Raw genomic sequence first — 8,332 nt, forward strand, 5'->3', positions numbered from 1 at the left:
TTAGTGACAACTGACTGAATTTCTGAATCATACGGTGCATTCTTGTAGTGTGCAGAAAACTGAGAAAGAACTCCATTAGCAGATAAAAGGGTGTAAACTACTCAATGTATAAAACATACAGGAAACAGTTTGCAGAAAAATTCACCATTGACACGTTTAATTGCTACCATTCAAACACCCAAACTTCAGAAATGTAGGCCATCATTTACCTAACTGTGCAAATGTCCAAATCAACTGGGTTTACAGAAGCCCCGAGAAATTCTAAAGGACTGTTGCAATTTCAGGGAGGTGGGGGGATGGAATGGTGGAGAAGAGAGACCAACTGAAAATGATATTACTTTGAAGAGAGTTAAAGTTTCAATCAACCTCTTCAATTGTTGGTCCACCAGAAGGGTCCTTTCTGACTTGTTCTGAGAATGGCCCTTCGGGCATACCTCCCTGGTAAAGTTTGGCAATGATGGGCTTGCATATTTTTTTTTCAAATCTTTCAACTGCTGCTCAAAGTCCTCCTTCTCTGCTGTTTGGTTTGCCTCCAGCCAGGAGATGGCCTGGTTACACTTTTCGATGACTTTGTTCTTATCTTCCTCACTGATCTTGCCTTTCGTTTTCTCTTCCTCCACTGAACTCTTCATGTTAAATGCGTACGACTCCAGGGAATTCTTGGCTGTAATTTTCTCACGCTGCATATCATCCTGACCTTTGTACCTCTCCGCTTCCTGCACCATCCTCTCGATCTCCTCCTTACTCAACCTGCCCTTGTTATTGGTGATGGTGATTTTGCTCTCTTTGCCAGTGCTCTTGTCCACAGCAGAGACATTCAAGATGCCATTTGCGTCAATATCAAAGGTGACCTCAATCTGTGGTACACCACGTGGCGCAGGAGGGATCCCACTGAGGTCAAATTTGCCCAAGAGAACTCCGGAGGAAAGGTCTCCTGGCTCACACTCCGCCGCTCGACTTCCTCTTGCATAAGGTGGAGCCCGGAGATTGGGTACTTGTTAAGACCTGGAAGGCCGAAAAGCTCCAGCCGCGGTGGGAAGGACCGTTCCTGGTTCTGTTAACAACTGAAGCAGCTGTTCGGACGAAAGAAAAAGGGTGGGTCCACGCGTCAAGGATAAAGGGGCCTGTTCCGCCTGAAGGAGAAAGCACTTGGAAATGCGAGCAAGGGGACAAGCCGTTGGTGGTAAAACTGAAAAGACAGCAATAATGAACTCTACTTGGACTGTATTGGTGGGGATATTGATCAGTTTACTCCTGTATGTGGGGGAGGGTGAGGGGAGATGTGACAAATGTCGAACTATAGTAAGACTTGGGATTCGAATCTACTCGGGAACATTGTGTCCCATTCCTATGTGGACGATTGGTGTTACGATGTGAGTGCACGCCATGAATGTTGGGAGGGTGGAAGACCCTATTATCAGGTATATAATAAAGGATATGGTGGCAAAATCTGTGGATGCCCTATAAATGACCGCTGGGTGTGTATTAGCAAAACTGGGAGGTGGGACCTATCCTCCGTGTTGCGCAGGGAACAGGTTGACAGAGTCAAGGAGACCAAGATACAGATCACTGATCGGGGGTTGGGGAAAGAGCAAGACCGTCAGGGAACGGTCGTGCTCTCTAAAGTGCCATCGGTATACGAAGAGGTAGAAGGAAAGATTGAACTCCCTGATGTTACACAAAACCTGTTTATTGATCTCACCTCTAGAATAGCCACTGTTTTAAATGTTAGCAATTGCTGGGTTTGTGGGGGGCCGCATATGTCAGAACAATGGCCATGGACTGGTCAAAGCTTAGACATAGGGGAGTTGCTACAAACCACTTGGACCTGTGTCAACGATAGAAAAAGCCAGGGGTGGAGACTGACAAACAGCCCTGAGGGCCGGTTCTGTATTGAAGGCAAGGGGACAGTGGAGGTAGGGATTAGTCCCTGTCAGAATGTATTGGATGCAACCACGCGAGTATGGTGGCCTCAGGATATTACTTGGTACATTGCAAACCGGGATCATGGAAATTGCGTTCCATTACGTACTGATTCCTCCTCTGACGAGCTGGGGACTGATTACTGGAATTGCAGTGGTCCTAGTCCTTATGAGGGCGTCCCTGGGGTAAAGGAACTGTGGGATGATGTTGTGAGGCAGGGAGGGCCTGCTCCAGATGGCCTATTTTGGATATGCGGTAATCAGGCATACTCCAAACTACCCATGGGATGGGCTGGGGTATGCTTCCTGGGTCTAATACGACCTGCGTTCTTCCTATTACCCCGGGAGGAAGGCGATGATTTGGGAGTTAAACTCTTTGACTCCCTCCGTAGGTCGCCAAGGGATATCCAAGTCGGTGATTGGGGGGATGAGTGGCCACCGGCCCGGATTATTGAATACTACGGGCCAGCTACATGGGCACAGGACGGATCATGGGGATACCGTACTCCTATCTATATGTTGAATCGAATTATCAGGCTCCAAGCAGTCGTAGAGGTTATTACTAACCGGACTGCCCTGGCCCTGGAGCTGCTGGCTAAGCAGCAGGATCAGATGAGGGCTGCTATATATCAAAACCGACTTGCCTTGGATTATCTGTTGGCCTCGGAGGGGGGTGTGTACGGGAAGTTTAACCTGACTAACTGCTGCCTAGAAATTGACGATAATGGTAAAGCGGTTTTGGAAATTTCCGATGAAATTCGGAAATTGGCCCATGTGCCAGTACAATCTTGGCGTCCTCTTAGTGGCATCGGATGGTGGGATGGTCTCCTAGGTGGTAGCTGGTGGCGCACTGCGTTGCTGGTGGTTGGGGGGGGCATGATTCTTCTTCTCGTATTACCCTGCCTAACTCCCTGTATTCAGTTTTTAATTCAGAAAAATATTTCCAGACTCCAGGCAGTGGTGGTTCCACAACATGGGACGCGTGAACTTAAAGTGATGTTGCTGCGAAAGACCAAGGATTTCCCGGGCCCTTGAGGAGGGGGGGCTATCTTGGTCAGGCACATCTTAAAGAAAGAAAAGGGTGGAATTGTGAGAGGTAATTTCGGTTTAAACTTTAAGATGTGCCTGGACCACAGACTGATCTATAATAAAAGACAAAACTTTTGTTTCTTTTCTAAAACATTTTGTATACTCAAAAGTAGAATAGTTTAAATTGTGCAGAATGCTGACAATTTGTGAGCAGAGTAAAAACAAACAGGCCCTTGATTGATGAAACCATTAACACAGGCAGGGAAGGATGAGTCCTTGACTGATAATACTGCAGGGTGAGAGAAACAACTTTGGAGACTCTGAAGACTTTGTGATAAGGGTGCAAATCAAAGAATAATGATGTTTTTAAGAATGTGAACCTCATGGCTCGTTAGAGCCAGGGAGGGGAGGGTCTGGAGGCATTTGTTGCAGACTTTGTGATAAGGGTGTAAATCGAAGAATAATGATGTTTTTAAGAATGTGAACCTCATGGCTTGTTAGAGCCAAGGAGGGGAGGGATTTGTACTGTATATAATGAGAAACTTTGTAAGCTTCAGCGCGCCTTTTACTCAGAAGGCTGCCCGACTCTGCAGACTTGCTAATAAAACTTTGTTTTCCTGAATTTGTCTAGAGCGATTATTAAGAAGCGATTTTCGTTTCTAACAGATACCTTTACAGAAGAAGCCAACGGTTGACCCAGTTTCACAGATCTGCTGGTCCGAAGCACTGAATAAGCATTCTGATAGTGATGACTCAGTTCCATTGCAATGAACTTTCTCCAATGAGATAGGCCCTGTTTCTTCTGAGATGGGGACAACCAATGTTGTGTGATAGGCGTTGCAACCATTCTGTCTGCAGACGACTTCCCCAGCTGTTGAATCCCACAGACCACTACAGACGGAGCCCCACTGACCTCGGTAACGAACCTGAAGTAGCCCGATGCATGGCGCCTCCGGGCCCACCAATCTCGATTCGCTCAACTCTGTTAAACATTGAAGGAGAAACATTAATTATGAAAACATCCAGACTGATTTGACATCATCATCCTGGAATCATTAACTTTAAAATTACTTGACAGTCAACTTCCACTTTAATTGGAACTTTCTTTTGCTGTGTCCCTTTGATCCACGTTTACAGTTTCGAAAGTAGAGATATTAATTGCTGAAACTCTTTGATTTATGTTACTTTTTAATTTCAACTCAGAGTTTGAAACAATATGTTATATCTAGAATTTTTCATGGTCAGCTGAGATGGCACGAAATGTAAATTACACGAGGCACAACCAGTGTTGCATACATGCATAAAATTATATAAGCCTGGAAGCAGGCCAGTCGGTCCATCCTGCCTGCAGCGACCTTCCGAACAGCATCCCACACAGACCCAACCCCCAACAACCCTGTCCAGTCTACCTAACCTGCACATGTTTAGACTTTGGTTGGGATCCGGAGCGCCCCGAGGAAACCCATGCAGACACTGGGAAAATATGCAAATTCCACTCCGACTGTCATCCGAGGGTGCAATCGAACCTGGGTCCCTGGCGCTTTGAAGCAGCAGCGATAATCAGTGAGACACTGTGCCACCCATCCAGAGCAAAAGCATAGGAAAGCATTTTTTAAAAAAAATATTGTCATTACTGCATGACCGAACAGAAAATAGTTCTAAATCGCAGTACTTAACATCAGCGAACATCAATCAGCATGCGAAATTCAATACTAATCATCAAGAAATTCAAATTGAGCAAAATTCATTACATCGGATTTAAATCTACTACTATTTACTCGCCGAATTCATGTGCACATGCATGCACTGATTCACAATTCTCTGTTGTTAGAAACGAAAATCGCTTCTTAATAATCGCTCTAGACAAATTCAGGAAAACAAAGTTTTATTAGCAAGTCTGCAGAGTCGGGCACCCTTCTGAGTAAAAGGCGCGCTGAGGCTTACAAAGTTTCTCATTATATACAGTACAAATCCCTCCCCTCCTTGGCTCTAACAAGCCATGAGGTTCACATTCTTAAAAACATCATTATTCTTCGATTTACACCCTTATCACAAAGTCTGCAACAAATGCCTCCAGACCCTCCCCTTCCTGGCTCTAACGAGCCATGAGGTTCACATTCTTAAAAACATCATTATTCTTTGATTTGCACCCTTATCACAAAGTCTTCAGAGTCTCCAAAGTTGTTTCTCTCACCCTGCAGTATTATCAGTCAAGGACTCATTCTTCCCTGCCTGTGTTAATGGTTTCATCAATCAAGGGCCTGTTTGTTTTTACTCTGCTCACAAATTGTCAGCATTCTGCACAATTTAAACTATTCTACTTTTGAGTATACAAAATGTTTTAGAAAAGAAACAAAAGTTTTGTCTTTTATTATAGATCAGTCTGTGGTCCAGGCACATCTTAAAGTTTAAACCGAAATTACCTCTCACAATTCCACCCTTTTCTTTCTTTAAGATGTGCCTGACCAATATAGCCCCCCCTCCTCAAGGGCCCGGGAAATCCTTGGTCTTTCGCAGCAACATCACTTTAAGTTCACGTGTCCCATGTTGTGGAACCACCACTGCCTGGAGTCGGGAAATATTTTTCTGAATTAAAAACTGAATACAGGGAGTTAGGCAGGGTAATATGAGGAGAAGCATCACACCCCCCCAACCACCAGCAACGCCGTGCGCCACCAGCTACCACCTAGGAGACCATCCCACCATCCGATGCCACTAAGAGGACGCCAAGATTGTACTGGCACATGGGCCAATTTCCGAATTTCATCGGAAATTTTCAAAACCGCTTTACCATTATCGTCAATTTCTAGACAGCAGTTAGTCAGGTTAAACTTCCCGTACACACGCCCCTCCGAGGCCAACAGATAATCCAAGGCAAGTCGGTTTTGATATATAGCAGCCCTCATCTGATCCTGCTGCTTAGCCAGCAGCTCCAGGGCCAGGGCAGTCCGGTTAGTAATAACCTCTACGACTGCTTGGAGCCTGATAATTCGATTTAACATATAGATAGGAGTACGGTATCCCCATGATCCGTCCTGTGCCCATGTAGCTGGCCCGTAGTATTCAATAATCCGGGCCGGTGGCCACTCATCCCCCCAATCACCGACTTGGATATCCCTTGGTGACCTACGGAGGGAGTCAAAGAGTTTAATCCCCAAATCATCGCCTTCCTCCCGGGGTAATAGGAAGAACGCAGGTCGTATTAGACCCAGGAAGCATACCCCAGCCCATCCCATGGGCAGTGTGGAGTATGCCTGATTACCGCATATCCAAAATAGGCCATCTGGAGCAGGCCCTCCCTGCCTCACAACGTCATCCCACAGCTCCTTTACCCCGGGGACGCCCTCATAAGGACCAGGACCACTACAATTCCAATATTCGGGCTCGTGGCCCCGTGCCAGAGTCTGGACAGGAGTATCCCAGCATCGACTCCCCTGACAACCACCACCCCAGGCTCTCATCATGTCATCGGAAGAATCAGCACCTAGTTCGTCAGAGGAGGAATCAGAACGTAATGGAACGCAATTTTGATGACCTCGGTTTGCAATGTACCAAGTAATATCCTCAGGCCACCATACTCGTGTGGCCGCATCCAATACACTCTGACAGGGACTAATTCCTACCTCCACGGTCCCCTTTCCTTCAACACATAACTGGCCCTCAGGGCTATTTGTCAGTCTCCACCCCTGGCTTTTCCTTTCGTTGACATGTGTCCAAGTGGTTTGAAGCAATTCCCATATGTCTAAGCTGTGACCAGTCCATGGCCATTGTTCTGACATATGCGGCCCCCCACAAACCCAGCAATTGCTAACATTTAAAACAGTGGCTATTCTAGAGGTGAGATCAATAAACAGGTTTTGTGTAACATCAGGGAGTTCAATTTTTCCTTCTACCTCTTTGTATACGGATGGCACTTTAGGGAGCACGACCGTTCCCTAACGGTCTTGCTCCTTCCCCAACCCCCGATCAGTGATCTGTATCTTGGTCTCCTTGACTCTGTCAACCTGCTCCCTGAGCAACACGGAGGATAGGTCCCACCTCCCAGTTTTGCTAATAGACACCCAGCGGTCATTTATAGGGCATCCACGGATTTTGCCACCGTATCCTTTATTATATACCTGATAATAGGGTCTCCCATCCTCCCAACATTCATGGCGTGCACTCACATCGTAACACCTATCGTCCACATAGGAATGGGACACAAATGATCCCGAGTAGATTCGAATCCCAAGTCTTACTGTAGTTCGACATTTGTCACATCTCCCCTCACTCTCCCCCACATACAGGAGTAAATTGATGAATATCCCCACCAATACAGTCCAAGTAGAGTTCATTATTGCTGTCTTTTCAGTTTTACCACCAACGGCTTGTCCCCTTGCTCGCATTTCCAAGTGCTTTCTCCTTCAGGCGGAACAGGCCCCTTTATCCTTGACGCGTGGACCCACCCTTTTTCTTTCGTCCGAACAGCTGCTTCAGTTGTTAACAGAACCAGGAACGGTCCTTCCCACCGCGGCTGGAGCTTTTCGGCCTTCCAGGTCTTAACAAGTACCCAATCTCCGGGCTCCATCTTATGCAAGAGGAAGTCGAGCGGCGGAGTGTGAGCCAGGAGACCTTTCCTCCGGAGTTCTCTTGGGCAAATTTGACCTCAGTGGGATCCCTCCTGCGCCACGTGGTGTACCACAGATTGAGGTCACCTTTGATATTGACGCAAATGGCATCTTGAATGTCTCTGCTGTGGACAAGAGCACTGGCAAAGAGAGCAAAATCACCATCACCAATAACAAGGGCAGGTTGAGTAAGGAGGAGATCGAGAGGATGGTGCAGGAAGCGGAGAGGTACAAAGGTCAGGATGATATGCAGCGTGAGAAAATTACAGCCAAGAATTCCCTGGAGTCGTACGCATTTAACATGAAGAGTTCAGTGGAGGAAGAGAAAACGAAAGGCAAGATCAGTGAGGAAGATAAGAACAAAGTCATCGAAAAGTGTAACCAGGCCATCTCCTGGCTGGAGGCAAACCAAACAGCAGAGAAGGAGGACTTTGAGCAGCAGTTGAAAGATTTGAAAAAAAAATATGCAAGCCCATCATTGCCAAACTTTACCAGGGAGGTATGCCCGAAGGGCCATTCTCAGAACAAGTCAGAAAGGACCCTTCTGGTGGATCTACAATTGAAGAGGTTGATTGAAACTTTAACTCTCTTCAAAGTAATATCATTTTCAGTTGGTCTCTCTTCTCCACCATTCCATCCCCCCACCTCCCTGAAATTGCAACAGTCCTTTAGAATTTCTCGGGGCTTCTGTAAACCCAGTTGATTTGGACATTTGCACAGTTAGGTAAATGATGGCCTACATTTCTGAAGTTTGGGTGTTTGAATGGTAGCAAT

At 46.4% G+C, this 8,332-nt stretch overlaps 1 pseudogene; it reads right to left on the minus strand.

Annotated features, from left to right (window-relative positions):
• Positions 1-273: 273 nt before the first annotated feature.
• On the minus strand, positions 274-7,669 carry LOC140478627 (heat shock 70 kDa protein-like; annotated as a pseudogene).
• Positions 7,670-8,332: the final 663 nt, after the last annotated feature.

The sequence above is a fragment of the Chiloscyllium punctatum genome, chromosome 6 (genome assembly GCF_047496795.1).
Source record: "Chiloscyllium punctatum isolate Juve2018m chromosome 6, sChiPun1.3, whole genome shotgun sequence".
NCBI lineage: Eukaryota > Metazoa > Chordata > Chondrichthyes > Orectolobiformes > Hemiscylliidae > Chiloscyllium > Chiloscyllium punctatum.